The sequence below is a fragment of the Phytophthora infestans genome, genomic scaffold (assembly GCF_000142945.1).
Source record: "Phytophthora infestans T30-4 supercont1.65 genomic scaffold, whole genome shotgun sequence".
Lineage (NCBI taxonomy): Eukaryota > Oomycota > Peronosporomycetes > Peronosporales > Peronosporaceae > Phytophthora > Phytophthora infestans.
The window spans coordinates 281,981-302,343 of NW_003303694.1; the positions used below are offsets into that span (position 1 = coordinate 281,981).

Consider the following 20,363-nt stretch of genomic DNA (forward strand, 5'->3'; position numbering starts at 1 on the left):
ATCCGCAGAAAGCTTCAATGCAACGAACACCATTTGCGAGTGTGGCAATCTCTGTTGAAACCCGCTTTTAGATAGCCTCCGTGGACCTGGAACCTAATCACTTTTGAGATAAGATTGGCGCCCTACCCACCGTCAAACTGAATTTGAAGCTGAAACGTGGTCAATTCCGACCTTCCGAAAGTTCTCTAATGTGTGTAGTGTAGTTTTGGAACGTAGATCACAGTATACATATATATATATATATATATATATATCTAGTTTTGCTCTAAGTAGAAACTCTAAGGCCACCGCAGCGCAGCGGAGGTGGTCAACCCTCTCTACACCAACCAACCATACCCTAGCGTCCGCGAAGAGGCGCCCAGAGCGCTAGTAGTCAACCGCTGGTGATGTGGGTCTGTCCGAGTTACAAAATTGTTGTTTTCGGGATATTCAAACAAATTTACGCGACGCAAGACTCGAACCCGCAACCTTCAGATTCGAAGTCTGATAATAGCATATTATGCTATCCATTGCGCCAGTCACGCATGTTTTATACATTTGCTCCAACAAAACTTGGCTAAACATTTAGCGTACAGCTGAAACTCTAATCCAAAATGTGTGATCTCCTAAACTTGTTCAGAGTAAATGAAACCTTCAGCTAAGCCTGATAGACAATACACACCACAAGCACGCACAACAGCGCTTTCGGGGTAGTCGCGTTTAGTACTGCAAGTCTTTGAAACTAATCGTTCTGGAGGAGGAGTCGATCGTTGTGGAGGAGGATCGATCCCCAAAAGTTCCCCGGCGGCAACCCCTTGTATTCATTTTGGTGCAAAAGCATTTATTTAGTAGCAAAATGCTTTTAGTCTAGCCAATCGGATACCAAGCTAGCGAATTCACCAATCAAAACGCTAGCATTGAGGACCTAAGAATACAGTATCCGAATCGTGTCCTCACTACGCGAGAAAATCGCCACGGAGATCGTTAGAGAAATCTCAGCTCCTAGTTTTCTCCAACTAAATACGTACCTGTTGACACCACTATAATTCCTGCTACACCCAAAACTCAGAAGCCTTTCCGTAAACGTCTCCACCTTTCGAAGCAGCAGGAGCTAGCGATATGTGAGCTCCACAGGAAATAACCTGAGGCTACCAACGCTGCTCTTACTGAGCTCGCATGCACAGATCTGTCGCTATCGAGGGCACCGTCGCAACAAGTCATTGACAGCGTGTTGAAGGCCGCGACGACCATGCGAGGGTTATGCGCGGATTGTTTGGCCCATTAAAAGGTATGTCCTAGATTCCAGCTACACATCTCGACCAAAGCGTCGTCGAGTTCGTTCTAATGTGCGATGACGTACAGGTATCGCTCTCGGGTGAGATGATTACGATGCAGGCGCGCACGCTAGCAAGACGCCTGAGCATCCCGGAGTCGTCGCAGCCAAAATGTACATGGTCATGGCTTCGGCATCTTCACGGAATTCGCTGGCGTAGAGCTTTTGGTGAGTCCGGTGCTGTCGATTTAGACGTTGCAGCCCCTGAAATCGAGCGACTACGCCACGTCATTAGTACATATCCCTACTCTAAATTCTACAATATGGACGAGACCGGATTATTTTATGACAGCGTACCTCGTGGGTCTATGTGCATTGGCGATGCGCCTGCATTAAAGCAGAACAAGTCGCGCATTAATCTAGCCCTGTGCACCAGCCTCACCGGATTTCACAAACTAGCGTTACTATTCATCGGCAAGTCCAAGAACCCGCGCTGGATCAAGGACAAGCTCGGCGACATCAAGTACAGATCTACAGCCAAGGCATGGATGGCGACGGACACGTACCAGTTGTGGCTACAGGATCTAGTCAAAACGATGCAAAACGAAGGCAGACACATATTGCTTCTAGTTGACAATGACTCGTCACATGGTGATGACGGCGTTGCGCTAAGCAATGTTCGTATCGAAAAACTTCCCTTAAGTACGACTTCCAAGCTACAACCGCTCGATCAAGAGATTCTCTACTGCCTCAAACGTGATAATTCTTCGCACCAAAATGAACCAGGCACTGGTAACAATCGATGAAGGTGTGAAAACCCATACAAAGTAGGCATGCTGCAAGGTATCAAATGGTGTGGTACTGCATGGCAGCAACTTCCAGCAACAACGCTCGAGCACTGCTGGATACATTATAGTTTGATTAAGAAAGGTTACCTTCGGTTCATTTTAATCTAAGTCATTTAATTTCAGTTGTGGTCCAGCCTCTGTCACGACAAGTACTTTTAAATTGTATTCATATCAGGACTTCCTTATCGAGGCAAAACAGTGTACGAATTTTGAGGTGAAAGTTGGGGTAGCGGCTGAGACTGTACTGATGAGTATAGCATAGACACAACCAGCATTAAAGGCCCTTATGTCGGAGCCTCTATGGCCACTGACCTCTGCACACATTACTGATGCGTCTCAATTCTGAAATATTGCATACGTCCAGCCCCCGAGTGTTCGACGAGGAATCGGCGGTACGTTTATTGGTGTCATCGTTCGCCTACGGCTGCATTACTAACGTCTATTCTACTGACACCAGGTACCTGTGTAACGTGACTCACGACGGGCGTGAGTAATCGTGTTTCCATGTGTGGCATGGTGACTGACATAATCGCCTCGACATCCTTCTCCACCTGCTCATGAAGAACGCGTTGCAAGACCGCCCGCCGCCTTTGCGTCCAGGAAAGAAGCGACATCGTCGCGTAAGTGCAGCAAATACGGTGAATAGCAGCAAAAGTGGTGGTGAAGGTCGGGGGTTCGATCTCCTCTTCCCTCATGCTTTAAGCTTTCGCGCGTCCTTCGTTTCTCTGTCCGTCTTCCCACCTTAACAGCCGCACGGTTACAATGCTCACCATCCGCCGAGCACACGACCACGCCACCAAGCAAAAAGTGCGATACTTCTCGATTTATGCGTGTCATCCTTGCGCAGGGGCCATGCTAATCTTCTCTGTATCGTTCCAATTTTTACGGATGACCACCGAAATGGTTCCCTCGCGTCACCGACATATAGCTGCTAGCCTTGGGCCTCACATCCAGAACCACTTTCGTCGAAAAGGGAAGGACTACCAGCCCAGTCCGTGCATCCACCAGCATTTCCAGATTAGCTGCGCAATGTCTTCACACGCTTGGCCACGTGTGATGGTCGGGAACACTATCCAGAGGTATCTATCTACCTGGTCAGCAGGCCAGGAAATAGCCGCTTTTGCTACCGCGAGTCTGCTGAGGTAAAGGAAAACGACAGCTGTGAGATTCGAACTCACGCGGGCTGCCCCATTAACTTAGCAGGCTAACGCCTTAACCACTCGGCCAAGCTGTCATCGTTATGCAACAAAAAACATAGATGTCCACTCCCACCCTCATCAGATTCAAATCAACCAAACCAAACTCACGACCACCCCGCACATACCGTCACGACCTGTGCTACCACCCATAGATACGGCGCATACCGTACGCCTTTATCAAATACTGACAACACTAAGAGAGAACATCCACACTCGCCGGCAGCACAATCTTCAATCGTCAAAACATTCAGCGTCTTTCACCTCTGCATGTCTTCGGCTGGTGGCATGTTGGCCACCACCTGCGTACGCTGCTTATGTTCTACCCGCCACGGATATCATCTCGTACATAATACTCTCAACAGGCAACTTGCACGGTCAGACTCAGTGACATCATGCTAGCGGATTCGACAGTTGTTGCTGCTCGTGATGATATCTTCCTATATATTGGTCACAGACACGATTCATACGCGGACAGCAGTCTTCGGGCACCCACTTTACCTACGGCGTCGAGCAGCCGCAAAACCAAGAATTCATCTCGAAAATCTGAATGTTGGGGTCTAGGTATTAGAGGTCGTGGAACAATAATGAAGGGCGGTCAGCATACAACAGAGCGAGCATTGAGTGTGGCTACGGACAGGCTGGTCACGCAAAGTGCACAATAGCAAACTAGCAAACTAGCAAGCTAGTAAGCTAAAGGCATCGGTAAGGAAGTAGTGAGGCAGGAGAGGCAAAAGAAGAGCCCCCAGGCGGGATCGAACCACCAACCTTTCGCTTACGAAGCGAGTGCTCTACCACTGAGCTATAGGGGCTTACGGACCTCGACTCAAAGAGACACATTCACAGCACGAGCACCACATACACCACAATAAAAACATACGCACGAACATGCATACATCGCACTCACCGTCCATGCATACACCATACGTCAACTACTACATCACCGCCCACTCAGCGCATGCCACATTGCCACATCAACTCCTTTCCTTAAAGCTGCTGCGACGCATCGGTAAGGGCGCCGCCACTTCAAACGACGCTTCGATGAGCGGAGATATGTGTGCGAGGTGCTCGTGACGTGGTTTCGTCGTAGAAGTAAAGAAGGGTGAGATGTGGCGGGGTGAGTGGGTAGAAATTGTGGATCTTGTAATGCGTATCGGTGTGTGGATGGAGTCTGCATGTGTTGACATTGGGTTTTGGTATCGGGGGAATAGCTCAGTGGTAGAGCGCTGGATTCCAGTCCCAGCGGTCGGGGGTTCGATCCCCTCTTCCCTCATGCTTTAAGCTTTTGCGCGTCCTTCGTTTCTCTGTCCGTCTTCCCACCTTAACAGCCGCACGGTTACAATGCTCACCATCAGCCGAGCCCACGACCACGCCACCAAGCAAAAAGTGCGATACTTCTCGATTTATGCGTGTCATCCTTGCGCAGGGGCCATGCTAATCTTCTCTGTATCGCTCCAATTTTTACGGATGACCACCGAAGTGGTTCCTACCACACGCCTCGCGTCACCGACATATAGCTGCTAGCCTTGGGCCTCACATCCAGAACCCCTTTCGTCGAAAAGGGAAGGACTACCAGCCCAGTCCGTGCATCCACCAGCATTTTCAGATTAGTTTTTGCTACTGCGAGTCTGCTGAGGTAAAGGAAAACGACAGCTGTGAGATTCGAACTCACGCGGGTTGCCCCATTAACTTAGCAGGCAAACGCCTTAACCACTCGGCCAAAGCGTTAACGTTAACAAACAAAAAAACATGATATCCACTTCCACCCTCATCAGATTCAAATCAACCAAACCAAACTCACGACCACCCCGCACATACCGTCACGACCCTGTGCTACCACCCATAAATACAGCGCATACCGCACGCCTTTATCAAATACTGACAACACTAAGAGAGAACATCCACACTCGCCGGCAGCACAATCTTCAATCGTCAAAGCATTCAGCGTCTTTCACCTCTGCATGTCTTCGGCTGGTGGCATGTTGGCCACCACCTACGTACGCTGCTTATGTTCTAACCCGCCACGGATATCATCTCGTACATATACTCTCAGCAGGGGGGGGGGGGCAACTGGCAGGGTCAAACTGCAGTGAACATCATGGCTGAGGGATTTCCCGACCATGTTTGCTGTTCCAGAAAAAATATCTTTAATAAAATATTGTCACACAAACCACGATTCACCGGGGACAGCCATTTTTGGGCACGAACTTTACCTAGGGGGTCAAGGCAGCCGCCAACAACAACAAGTATTCTTCTAGAAGATCTGAATGTTGGTGTCTAGGTACTAGATGTGGTGGAACAATAATGAAGGGCGGTCAGCGTACAACAGAGCGAGCATTGAGTGTGGCTACGGACAGGCTGGTGACGCAAAGTGCACAATAGCAAACTAGCAAACTAGCAAGCTAGTAAGCTGAAGGCATCGGTAAGGAAGTAGTGAGGCAGGAGAGGCAAAAGAAGAGCCCCCAGGCGGGATCGAACCACCGACCTTTCGCTTACGAAGCGAGTGCTCTACCACTGAGCTATAGGGGCTTACGGACCTCGACTCAAAGAGACACATTCACAGCACGAGCACCACATACACCACAATAAAAACATACGCACGAACATGCATACATCGCACTCACCGTCCATGCATACACCATACGTCAACTACTACATCACCGCCAACTCAGCGCATGCCACATTGCCACATCAACTCCTTTCCTTAAAGCTGCTGCGACGCATCGGTAAGGAGCTCCGCCACTTCAAACGACGCTTCGATGAGCGGAGAGATGTGTGCGAGGTGCTCGTGACGTGGTATGATTCAAAGAGTTAAAGAAGGGTGAGATGTGGCGGGGTGAGTGGGTAGAAATTGTGGATCTTGTAATGCGTATCGGTGTGTGGATGGAGTCTGCATGTGTGGACATTGGGTTTTGGTATCGGGGGAATAGCTCAGTGGTAGAGCGCTGGATTCCAGTCCCAGCGGTCGGGGGTTCGATCCCCTCTTTTCTCATGCTTTAAGCTTTTGCGCGTCCTTCGTTCGTAGCTAAAATGCACAGTTGTCATCCTTTCGGCTGTAGGAAATCAGAAATTCTGATGGGATCTGAGTAGTTAGCAGAACCACGGTTCTGGCTTGGATCGTTTTCGGCGTGTGCCAAGACCCACTCACACTTAATGTTGCGATACTGTCACCACCTTATCGTCTGAAGGAGTCGGAGGCAATGCCTGCGACTCAAACGGTCTGAGATTTTAGCGTCGACTGCTAGCGTTACAGCTGAAGGTATTACAGGGACGTGGGCATGGTAGGTGATAAGATAGATGGAGGCGAAAAGTAGCTGTCTCAAGAAAAGACTGGACAGGGAGAACTTTCGACATTGGTATTAGGAGTGCTACACGCACTTTCTTGATCCAGTAGTAAAATTTTTGTGTTCAATTATCCTTTTTTCGCTGAAGGTTCTCTTTCTCACCGTCTTGTAGAAGCTCAGCTGTCCGTTAATAATGTCGACTCACAGTGCTAAAAGTTCCCTGTAAATGTTTTTTTTTCATTTGTCAACAGGCTGACATACACACGCATACTTTGAAGGCGAAAGAGTGGCAAAATCTAGAGCAGACTGGGTCCAGTGCGCACTGAAGTCATTTTAGAGTAAGAGCATATTCTCAGCGATTTAATTGGCTCGCGAAGTGATATTTTGAAAACTTGATCAAACGTTTGTCGCTCCACCATACTATATTGTTACCGTAAATTCGACAGGTTTGCTTGTTCACAAGCACTTTCATTTCGTGTCAAACAGTTGTACCAAACCTGATGCGCAGCTTGTCATTTTCATTTTTTGTGAAGGCGCAAACAAAAACGAAAAAAGCGCCGTGCTTGTTGCCACTCCAATCATCAAGAAATATGGCTGTAGTTTTCTTCGCCTTTATTTCCGCAGCTAGTCCACACTGTCTTGATACCCTTTGCTTGTTTTGGAGCAGTTTAAATAGAATTACAAGCTTTACTTTTGTTAGCTGCCTTACCAGTTTGATCTGCATTAAAAGCCTAACACAGCTGCCTTCTACGATAAGCTGCAGCACCTCCACTCTAAGCGGTTTGGAGGCTTCTACAGCCTTGTCGTGCTTTAGGTGGAAGTGACAGACGAAGCAGAGAACGGATTTCCCACAAGTCCACATGACTCTGCCATCTCAAAACCTTTAAGTTTTAGCATTGATCACGATCCGGGGCGTCGTCCTTGCGCAGGGCGTTGAGCAACTGTATGATAATTTCTTCTGCCTCCTTTCTAAGAATTGTAGCCTTGCCACGTTAACAAAAAATGGGATGGCGGGAATGACCACATTCACAAGCCACTTTAACCTCCATGCCGTTGCTGCGCCATTTACTCATACGCCTATTCTATTTGTTACAGGAACCAGATCGCCTGTGATATACTCCAGAGGAAGCGCATGAAAATGATCGCTCCGCTTCTAACCTTGCAGCGTGTCTGTCCGTTTGTCAATAAGTCCGTCGGTTTCCTGTCTTGCTGCTTTTTCCTGCCTTTTCGCATGGCTACACTTGGCCTGTCTAATACATTTAAGTCCCATCTTACCGACCGCGCCTATCTTTCTGACTCGACCTAGCTATGCCAAAATTACAAATATGTCCAAAAGCGTCACACAATTAGCTCGCGCCCTGATTGGGCAATACCTGCCGACCTGCGACACTGACTAGATCTGTCGCCCGATCAGACTGTCTCCCGCCCTCGCGATTGGACGTAAGGTAAGCATTTCTGCCGAGAACGAAGCGCGCCGATTGGATGTAAGCACCAAGGGGAGCGGTGCTGACAATTACGTATTTACATTTAGCTACGCAAAACCTGTCGTGTCTACTGTAAATCGGGCACAGTAACCACTTTATTTTCTATGAGCTCTGCGATGTTATTTTCCATGCACTTTTTAAGGTAGAGTATTTTTATCCTTATTTATTAAATTTTTATTAAAGTAGACTTCACGACATTTGCGTTAGTTGCACCCGGACACCGCACTGCATGCGTGAATGGTACCTACGTGGTAGCGTTTAAAATCATTGTTATTGGTTAAAAGTATGTTTGGTTTAAAAAAAATGAAAATAGTATTATTTGAGCGATTGCCAAAATTAAAATAAAAGTATTTTTGTTTAATGATGAGTAGCAGCATTAAATGGCCGTGTACTGGAAAATATTTCTACGTGTTTTATTGGCTAAAGCAATAAAAAGCTTATGATAGAATACGATTTACTATTTTGTTTAATAAAATACACAAAGCATTAAATATCCGTTAGAATACCTAATACTTTTACGCACGTTAGTAATTATAATCGTTTGTTCACAGTTTGCAGCATGGCGAGGCCCACGTGCAAGGCCAATATTGACCTGCTACTGCTAAATCCGCAGCGGTCTACGATGAACACACAGGCGCACTGCGCCTGCTGCAGGAAGCTTCAGTATGGCTACGTGCTCCAGCGGGCGACATCGCGTGACGCTAAATTGCCTGCGAGAACGACCCAAAAGCGACCGCGCTCTAAAAAAAATCTCCCCCACCGGACCCAGCAGAGGTGCACCGTCAGAATTGTCTAGCTAATGTTATAGAAATCATAAGCCCTGATTGGTACCCCCAAAAATAAGAAGTAGAGCATCCACCCTCGCAAGCCGACTGCCCGAAACACCAAGCACATCGAGCAAACGAAGCAGTACAAGAGCAAGTAATTTGACGGAGAAAAACAAATACCCCTAAAGCCCCCTTTATCCCGCTTATCTTTGTTTTTGTATACAGTAGTGCTTACACACCTAACGAGCGTAGCGCGTTTCAAATAATATTTAGCACATGGTATCTACTGTGGAGAGCCGCAAGCTCATCATCCCTATCAGCATAGGCGTTACACGTACACTCGCTCACTTGGACAAGGGCAACACCACGCTACCTGTATCGTCAACGTTCACAGCGTAAATTCCACTTATGTGCGCCCACAAATTGAAACTACAGAATTGTGAAAGCACTATGTGCGACGAATAAGTTGTTGCCGATAGGAGCAGTGCAGACTGTACCGGTAGGCGCGGCAGGTCTACGTATATCTGTACGTACTACTGCGCTGTCCATAACGGCCGAGATAAGAGCTCGGTTGAGTCGCGGATGGCTATAATGTGTACCTACCGCGAGCGTATATATTTGCTTTGACTACTGCTAACAGACGCCTGGTCAGCTGGCCTGTATCAGGTTGCCTCCATCACCGCGGGTATGATCCGTGCTCAATTAGTGACGCGCTTGATCATATAGACGGATACATCATAAGCGTAGGTACAGTAAACTAGCACGACGATGCAAAAGTACTGAGATCGCAGCAGTGACCCAATGCATGGGTACGACAACACCATTCGCGACATTGCGGGATATACACGAACATATCAAATAGCACGCCGAACAGTTAGGTAGACAGCGAAACTACTTCATCTAATGTACATGAGCTACTTTTCGATTCAAGTCTAAGATATCTACGATCTGATAATTTGTCTATAGCCATGTGGCTTCGTAGGTTCGCCATACATATCGGAACCAGTAAATGTCAATCGGAAAGGATCTACGCCACTCGGTCAGGCCGTAGCTACGCAAATTAGTCAGTAATTAGTCAGCTTTACAAGTAAGATCAATGCATGCGGCAGATCGTGGAAAGACCCTTCAGTAATATCATAAAGAGCTCAGAGGAACAATTTTAAGGCATAATATTGGTGTTTGTGGCGAACATCGGCAAATACTACCTGTCCTAAAAGATACTTCGCGCGAGGAGTCGACCAAACCTTGCTCTAAAAGACCGTCGCAATCAAAGATATGGTGTCGACTGCCTCACGGCGACGACGTGCAGATGGTAAGATATTTGAGTAGGCTTATTTACTCCAGCCAAACTGGGATTCCTCACCGATCTATGCCAATTTAGGATCATCATTGATACTGACACGTCTCCTGGACAGCATATTTAAACTTTGCAGCCACGCGCATCTCCGATTCGTGTCATTTTGGGAGCTATGCGCTCAAATGGGGTTATTTGCAAAACCTTCCTGGGTAAGATGGTGCTCATTATGCGGATCACGTTAAACCTTGGTCATGTCTCCCATAACATGAACACTAAGGATATTAGAGAACTTTCGGGAGCGTTTGAGTTTCAATTTCAGATGAAGTAATCGTCTACCTATGCATCTGAAAGTGAATCTGAAACAACCTTTTCGGTTTCTCCAATGGCCGGTCGTTTCAAAACGAAAAGAAGCAGCAATCTCGATCGCCACCAAACGCACTTACCTGCTTTGTTTCTCCGGTGACACTGGATCCTCTGCGCTCGTAGGATAAACGAGGACATTGGCAACTTAAAAGGAGCTTCTGGCTCTAGTGTAACCCCAGTAAACGCTAACAAGGTCTCGGATACCCAGCTCGCTACCACAGTGGACAAGAGCAATCCTGCGTCTCGCAAAAAAATTGCTGCTGTCGACGATGTTGTACTTCTACGAGCTGTCAACGCTTTTCAGCCATGGCGAGCTCCTGTTGGTACGGCAAAGGAAATTATGAAGGTGTTTGATGATATTGCTGTTCACTGTGGCGCCCACACCGAAATTGGTGTGAATAAGCGTGGTACAGCCCTGCGTACTCGCTTCATTACGTTGTTAAGAGAGTGAAAGAGAGATCAATGCCAGTCTATGCGAAGGTCTGGATTCGTAGAGCAGTTTGGAGAGCGGGATCGACTTTTGCTTGATATAATTGCCCAGACCGACGACTGGAACGAGAAATTGGAGGCTACCAACAAGATTAAGGAAGCGAAGCAAGTAGGAATTGAGAGTTCAGGTGAGCTCATGCGGCGCCTTGCAATGAATGAATCCGTTGCCGGCGACGACGACGATGAGAATGACGACGGCGAGAAGGACTCAGATGCAGCTAGCAAGGTGGGGCGTAAGCGTTCTGCTCAACTAGGAAGCGCTTAAAAAGGTAAGATTACCAAACGAGAACGTTTAGCTGTTGTCATGGATGCTCTTACGGGCAGCTTGAAGTCGACTAGTGAAGATGATGGAAATAAATACGAGTTCAAGGCAGAACGATTAGCGTTTGAGCAAGACCAAGCTGAAAAACAACGTCATCATGAGGCTGCAGAAGCAGAAAAACGCCGTCAACATGAGCTGGACCTTGAAACTCACCGCCAAAAAGCAGATGAAGAACGTGAAAAGAGGATGTTTGACTTCCTCAAGTCAGTGTTGATGTAGAAAGAATCTACGGAGTAGCGATGCCCAGGTAGATATCAATTGGCGGTGGACTTAACCCGAAAAACATGGAAACTTGATTGCCGAGTGGTTGCATGCATGTGTGGCAATTAGTAAGTAGGACGCCAACGAAAAAAAGATTCCCCACAGCGGTTTGCCGTGCCCGATTCTTCCTGTCCCAGTTGAGAAATTCCCATAACGTTTTCACGCGGCCAAAGCTCCACTTGACGCTTTCTCTTACGCTGCTCATGTTACGGTTAGCTTCAGAAGCTGAAGAAGCTGTTGCAATTGATGGTCAACATATATATCGGCTACACCCGTACGCTGGGTTGCCGTATATGAGCTTTCCGCAAAACATGCCACTTTGATCATCCTCCATTAGGTCTAGAATGCCGCTAAGATTGAGCATGGTTGAGTCGTGGCGTCTTCCTTCTAATGAACCAAACAAACTGATAATGATTCCATCAGGGGCTTGGCTACTCCGCCAATTAAAACAGTGTCTTCGAGGATGAATGTTGTGTAGAGCTCGCCGGAGGTTTTCGTATCGCGACACAGGTGTCTCTCTTGCACTAGGTCTAGCCACGTACTGCTTGGTGCCATCAATAAAAGCCTAGCACGTTCGTAAAGGTGAACCCTTCGCGTGAATAGCAGCAGCGTACTCGGTAATGCGTAAGTGGACTAAATCATTGTTGAAGTAGACTCAATCGCGGTGTTGGTCAACGATGAGCTGTGCGGTTGCTTTCACTACTCGACTGTACGGGCCTGTCCCTCTACCAAACTCACTTGCTACTGTCAACAATTTCGATGGCTCCGAAAGTCGCCGACACAACATCGCTAAAGCTTCAGCACGACACACGCGATCACCTGACGGTGTTGTCACTCCGTCCTCCGGAAGCCGCAGCTCGGTGGCCAGAACCGCCAATTCAGCAATAGAAAAACGATAGCGAACTTTAGCAGTTGAATCGTCTAGCATGATGTCAAATGATCTTAATCGATCAACAGGAGGGGGTGCGTCTCGCAGTCGTAAGCAGTTATTTCGTTGCAGCACGGCCATGATTCTTGCGAAGCGCCTCCGGTTTCTCCTAGCCGGGATCCATACAGAAGCAACAACAATGAACGCATCATCCGCAGAAAGCTTCAATGCAGCGAACACCATTTGCGAGTGTGGCAATCTCTGTTGAAACCCGCTTTTAGATAGCCTCCGTGGACCTGGAACCTAATCACTTTCGAGATAAGATTGGCGCCCTCCCCACCGTCAAACTGAATTTGAAGCTGAAACGTGGTCAATTCCGACCTTCCGAAAGTTCTCTAATGTGTGTAGTGTAGTTTTGGAACGTAGATCACAGTATACATATATATATATATATATTGCTCTAAGTAGAAACTCTAAGGCCACCGCAGCGCAGCGGAGGTGGTCAACCCTCTCTACACCAACCAACCATACCCTAGCGTCCGCGAAGAGGCGCCCAGAGCGCTAGTAGGCTAGTAGTCAACCGCTGGTGATGTGGGTCTGTCCGAGTTACAAAATTGTTGGTTTCGGGATATTCAAACAAATTTACGCGACGCGGGACTCGAACCCGCAACCCCCTGATTTGAAGTCTGATACGCTATCCATTGCGCCAGTCACGCATGTTTTATACTTTTTCTCCAACAAAACTTGGCTAAACATTTAGCGTAAAGCTGAAACTCTAATCCAAAATGTGTGATCTCCTAAACTTGTTTAGAGTAAATGAAACCTTCAACTAAGCCTGATAGACAATACACACCACAAGCACGCACAACAGCGCTTTCGGGGTAGTTGCGTTTAGTACTGCAAGTCTTTGAAACTAATCGTTCTGGAGGAGGGGTCGATCGTTGTGGAGGAGGATCGATCCGTAAAAGTTCCCCGGCGGCAACCACGACCGATAAAGCCACGCAGGACCTTTGTACAGGCGGCAGTGCAGCTTAAAACCCCTCACTACTCGGCTTTAAATATGAGGGTAGTTTTGAGCCTGTCCCTTTACTAAACATGTATTGATGATATAGATACCTTATTTTGCCTCAAAAAGAAATCTATAATTCCTAATAACCTGTGAGAAACGTATCTTCACATCCTTGTATTCATTTTGGTGCAAAAACATTTATTTAGTAGCAAAATGCTTTTAGTCTAGCCAATCGGATACCAAGCTAGCGAGTTCACCAATCAAAACGCTAGCATTGAGGACATAAGAATACAGTATCCGCATCGTGTCCTCACTACGCGAGAAAATCGCCACGGAGATCGTTAGAGAAATCTCAGCTCCTAGTTTTCTCCAACTAAATACGTACCTGTTGACACCACTAAAATTCCTGCTACACCCAAAACTCAGAAGCCTTTCCGTAAACGTCTCCACCTTTCGAAGCAGCAGGAGCTAGCGATATGTGAGCTCCACAGGAAATAACCTGAGGCTACCAACGCTGCTCTTACTGAGCTCGCATGCACAGATCTGTCGCTATCGAGGGCACCGTCGCAACAAGTCATTGACAGCGTGTTGAAGGCCGTGACGACCATGCGAGGGTTATGCGCGGATTGTTTGGCCCATTAAAAGGTATGTCCTAGATTCCAGCTACACATCTCGACCAAAGCGTCGTCGAGTTCGTTCTAATGTGCGATGACGTACAGGTATCGCTCTCGGGTGAGATGATTACGATGCAGGCGCGCACGCTAGCAAGACGCCTGAGCATCCCGGAGTCGTCGCAGCCAAAATGTACATGGTCATGGCTTCGGCATCTTCACGGAATTCGCTGGCGTAGAGCTTTTGGTGAGTCCGGTGCTGTCGATTTAGACGTTGCAGCCCCTGAAATCGAGCGACTACGCCACGTCATTAGTACATATCCCTACTCTAAACTCTACAATATGGACGAGACCGGATTATTTTATGACAGCGTACCTCGTGGGTCTATGTGCATTGGCGATGCGCCTGTATTAAAGCAGAACAAGTCGCGCATTAATTTAGCCCTGTGCACCAGCCTCACCGGATTTCACAAACTAGCGTTACTATTCATCGGCAAGTCCAAGAACCCGCGCTGGATCAAGGACAAGCTCGGCGACATCAAGTACAGATCTACAGCCAAGGCATGGATGGCGACGGACACGTACCAGTTGTGGCTACAGGATCTAGTCAAAACGATGCAAAACGAAGGCAGACACATATTGCTTCTAGTTGACAATGACTCGTCACATGGTGATGACGGCGTTGCGCTAAGCAATGTTCGTATAGAAAAACTTCCCTTAAGTACGACTTCCAAGCTACAACCGCTCGATCAAGAGATTCTCTACTGCCTCAAACGTGATATTCTTCGCACCAAAATGAACCAGGCACTGGTAACAATCGATGAAGGTGTGAAAACCCATACAAAGTAGGCATGCTGCAAGGTATCAAATGGTGTGCTACTGCATGGCAGCAACTTCCAGCAACAACGTTCGAGCACTGCTGGATACATTATATAGATAGATTAAGAATGGTTACCTTCGGTTCATTTTAATCTAAGTCATTTAATTTTAGTTGTGGTCCAACCTCTGTCACGACAAGTACTTTTAAATTGTATTCATATCAGGACTTCCTTATTGAGGCAAAACAGTGTACGAATTTTGAGGTGAAGGTTGGGGTAGCGGCTGAGACTGTACTGATGAGTATAGCATAGACACAACCAGGATTAAAGGTCCTTATGTCGGAGCCTCTATGGCCACTGACCTCTGCACATATTACTGATGCGTCTCAATTCTGAAATATTGCATACGTCCAGCCCCCGAGTGTTCGACGAGGAATCGGCGGTACGTTTATTGGTGTCATCGTTCGCCTACGGCTGCATTACTAACGTCTATTCTACTGACACCAGGTACCTGTGTAACGTGACTCACGACGGGCGTGAGTAATCGTGTTTCCATGTGTGGCATGGTGACTGACATAATCGCCTCGACATCCTTCTCCACCTGCTCATGAAGAACGCGTTGCAAGACCGCCCGCCGCCTTTGCGTCCAGGAAAAAAGCGACATCGTCGCGTAAGTGCAGCAAATACGGTGAATAACAGCAAAAGTGGTGGTGAAGGTCGGGGGTTTGATCCCCTCTTCCCTCATGCTTTAAGCTTTCGCGCGTCCTTCGTTCGTAGCTAAAAGGCACTGTTGTCATCCTTTCGGCTGTAGGAAATCAGAAATTCTGATGGGATCTGAGTAGTTAGCAGAGCCACGGTTCTGGCTCGTATCGTTTTCGGCGTGAGCCAAGACTCACTCACACTTCATGTTGCGATACTGTCACCACCTTATCATCTGAAGGAGTCGGAGGCAATGCCTGCGACTCAAACGGTCTGAGATTTTAGCGTCGACTGCTAGCATTACAGCTGAAGGTATTACAGGGACGTGGGCATGGTCGGTGATAAGATAGATGGAGGCGAAAAGTAGCTGTCTCAGGAAAAGACTGGACAGGGAGAACTTTCGACATTGGTATTAGGAGTACTACACGCACTTTCTTGATCCAGTAGTAAAAATTTTGTGTTCAATGATCCTTTTTTCGCTGAAGGCTCTCTTTCTCACCGTCTTGTAGAAGCTCAGCTGTCCTCTAATAATGTCGACTCACAGTGCTAAAAGTTATCTGTAAATGTCTTTTTCATTTGTCAACAGGCTGACATACACACGCATACTTTGAAGGCGAAAGAGTGGCAAAATCTAGAGCAGACTGGGTCCAGTGCGCACTGAAGTCATTTCAGAGTAAGAGCATATTCTCAGCGATCTAATTGGCTCGCGAAGTGATATTTTGTAAACTTGATCAAACGTTTGTCGCTCCACCATACTATATTGTTACCGTAAATTCGACAGGCTTGCTTGTTCTCAAGCACTTTCATTTCGTGCTAAACAGTTGTACCAAACCTGATGCGCTCGTCATTTTCATTTTTGTGAAGACACAAACAAAAACGAAAAAAGCGCCGTGCTTGTTGCCACTCCAATCATCAAGGAGTATGGCTGTAGTTTTCTTCGCCTTTATTTCCGCAGCTAGTCCACACTGTCTTGATACCCTTTGCTTGTTTTGGAGCAGTTTAAATAGAATTACAAGCTTTACTTTTGTTAGCTGCCTTACCAGTTTGATCTGCATTAAAACCCTAACACAGCTGCCTTCTACGATAAGCTGCAGTACCTCCACTCTAAGCGGTTTTAAGGCTTCTACAGCCTTGTCGTGCTTTAGGTGGAAGTGACAGACGAAGCAGAGAACGGATTTCCCACAAGTCCACATGACTCTGCCATCTCAAAACCTTTAAGTTTTAGCATTGATCACGATCCGGGGCGTCGTCCTTGCGCAGGGCGTTGAGCCACTGTATGATAATTTCTTCTGCCTCCTTTCTAAGAATTGTAGCCTTGCCACGTTAACAAAAAATGGGATGGTGGGAATGACCACATTCGCAAGCCACTTTAACCTCCATGCCGTTGCTGCGCCATTTACTCATACGCCTATTCTATTTGTAACAGGAACCAGATCGCCTGTGATATACTCCAGAGGAAGCGCATGAAAATGATCGCTCCGCTTCTAACCTTGCAGCGTGTCTGTCCGTTTGTCAATAAGTCCGTCGGTTTCCTGTCTTGCTGCTTTTTCCTGCCTTTTCGCATGGCTACACTTGGCCTGTCTAATACATTTAAGTCCCATCTTACCGACCGCGCCTATCTTTCTGACTCGACCTAGCTATGCCAAAATTACAAATATGTCCAAAAGCGTCACACAATTAGCTCGCGCCCTGATTGGGCAATACCTGCCGACCTGCGACACTGACTAGATCTGTCGCCCGATCAGACTGTCTCCCGCCCTCGCGATTGGACGTAAGGTAAACATTTCTGCCGAGAACGAAGCGCGCCGATTGGATGTAAGCACCAAGGGGAGCGGTGCTGACAATTACGTATTTACATTTAGCTACGCAAAACCTGTCGTGTCTACTGTAAATCAGGCACAGTAACCACTTTATTTTCTATGAGCTCTGCGATGTTATTTTCCATGCACTTTTTAAGGTAGAGTATTTTTATCCTTATTTATTAAATTTTTATTAAAGTAGACTTCACGACATTTGCGTTAGTTGCACCCGGACACCGCACTGCATGCGTGAATGGTACCTACGTGGTAGCGTTTAAAATCATTGTTATTGGTTAAAAGTATGTTTGGTTTAAAAAAATGAAAATAGTATTATTTGAGCGATTGCCAAAATTAAAATAAAAGTATTTTTGTTTAATGATGAGTAGCAGCATTAAATGGCCGTGTACTGGAAAATATTTCTACGTGTTTTATTGGCTAAAGCAATAAAAAGCTTATGATAGAATACGATTTACTATTTTGTTTAATAAAATACACAAAGCATTAAATATCCGTTAGAATACCTAATACTTTTACGCACGTTAGTAATTATAATCGTTTGTTCACAGTTTGCAGCATGGCGAGGCCCACGTGCAAGGCCAATATTGACCTGCTACTGCTAAATCCGCAGCGGTCTACGATGAACACACAGGCGCACTGCGCCTGCTGCAGGAAGCTTCAGTATGGCTACGTGTTCCAGCGGGCGACATCGCGTGACGCTAAATTGCCTGCGAGAACGACCCAAAAGCGACCGCGCTCTAAAAAAAATCTCCCCCACTGGACCCAGCAGAGGTGCACCGTCAGAATTGTCTAGCTAATGTTATAGAAATCATGGGCCCTGATTGGTACCCCCAAAAATAAGAAGTAGAGCATCCACCCTCGCAAGCCGACTGCCCGAAACACCAAGCGCATCGAGCAAACGAAGCAGTACAAGAGCAAGTAATTTGACGGAGAAAAACAAATACCCCTAAAGCCCCCTTTATCCCGCTTATCTTTGTGTTTGTATACAGTAGTGCTTACGAGCGTAGCGCGTTTCAAATAATATTTAGCACATGGTATCTACTGTGGAGAGCCGCAAGCTCACCATCCCTATCAGCATAGGCGTTACACGTACACTCGCTCACTTGGACAAGGGCAACACCACGCTATCTGTATCGTCAACGTTCACAGCGTAAATCCACTAATGTGCGCCCACAAATTGAAACTACAGAACTGTGTAAGCACTATGTGCGACGAATAAGTTGTTGCCGATAGGAGCAGTGCAGACTGTACCGGTAGGCGCGGCAGGTCTACGTATATCTGTACGTACTACTGCGCTGTCCATAACGGCCGAGATAAGAGCTCGGTTGAGTCGCGGATGGCTATAATGTGTACCTACCGCGAGCGTATATATTTGCTTTGACTACTGCTAACAGACGCCTGGTCAGCTGGCCTGTATCAGGTTGCCTCCATCACCGCGGGTATGACCCGTGCTCAATTAGTGACGCGCTTGATCATATAGACGGATACATCATAAGCGTAGGTACAGTAAGCTAGCACGACGATGCAAGAGTACTGAGATCGCAGCAGTGACCCAATGCATGGGTACGACAACACCATTCGCGACATTGCGGGATATACACGAACATATCAAATAGCACGCCGAGCAGTTAGGTAGACAGCGAAAGTACTTCATCTAATGTACATGAGCTACTTTTCGATTCAAGTCTAAGATATCTACGATCTGATAATTTGTCTATAGCCATGTGGCTTCGTAGGTTCGCCATACATATCGGAACCAGTAAATGTCAATCGGAAAGGATCTACGCCACTCGGTCAGGCCGTAGCTACGCAAATTAGTCAGTAATTAGTCAGCTTTACAAGTAAGATCAATGCATGCGGCAGATCGTGGAAAGACCCTTCAGTAATATCATAAAGAGCTCAGAGGAACAATTTTAAGGCATAATATTGGTGTTTGTGGCGAACATCGGCAAATACTACCTGTCCAAAAGATACTTCGCGCGAGGAGTCGACCAAACCTTGCTCTAAAAGACCGTCGCAATCAAAGATATGGTGTCGACTGCCTCACGGCGACGACGTGCAGATGGTAAGATATTTGAGTAGGCTTATTTACTCCAGCCAAACTGGGATTCCTCACCGATCTATGCCAATTTAGGATCATCATTGATACTGACACGTCTCCTGGACAGCATATTTAAACTTTGCAGCCACGCGCATCTCCGATTCGTGTCATTTTGGGAGCTATGCGCTCAAATGGGGTTATTTGCAAAACCTTCCCGGGTAAGATGGTGCTCATTATGCGGATCACGTTAAACCTTGGTCATGTCTCCCATAACATGAACACTAAGGATATTAGAGAACTTCCGGGAGCGTTTGAGTTTCAATTTCAGATGAAGTAATCGTCTACCTATGCATCTGAAAGTGAATCTGAACAATCTTTTCGGTTTCTCCAATGGCCGGTCGTTTCAAAACGAAAAGAAGCACCAAGCTCGATCGCCACCAAACGCATTTACCTGCTTTGTTTCTCCGGTGACACTGGATCCTCTGCGCTCGTAGGATGAACGAGGACATTGGCAACTTAAAAGGAGCTTCTGGCTCTAGTGTAACCCCAGTAAACGCTAACAAGGTCCCGGGTACCCAGCTTGCTACCACAGTGGACAAGAGCAATCCTGCGTCTCGCAAGAAGTTTGCTGCTGTCGACGATGTTGTTCTTCTACGAGCTGTCAACGCTTTTCAGCCATGGCGAGCTCCTGTTGGTACGGCAAAGGAAATTATGAAGGTGTTTGATGATATTGCTGTTCACTGTGGCGCCCACCCCGAAATTGGTGTGAATAAGCGTGGTACAGCCCTGCGTACTCGCTTCATTACGTTGTTAAAAGAGTGAAAGAGAGATCAATGCCAGTCTATGCGAAGGTCTGGATTCGTAGAGCAGTTTGGAGAGCGGGATCGACTTTTGCTTGATATAATTGCCCAGACCGACGACTGAAACGAGAAATTGG

At 47.0% G+C, this 20,363-nt stretch overlaps 1 pseudogene across 1 annotated transcript; it reads right to left on the bottom strand.

Annotated features, from left to right (window-relative positions):
- Positions 1-440: 440 nt before the first annotated feature.
- PITG_29638 lies at positions 441-524 on the bottom strand (annotated as a pseudogene). Its single transcript has one exon. The product of its transcript is annotated as a tRNA-OTHER (tRNA).
- Positions 525-20,363: the final 19,839 nt, after the last annotated feature.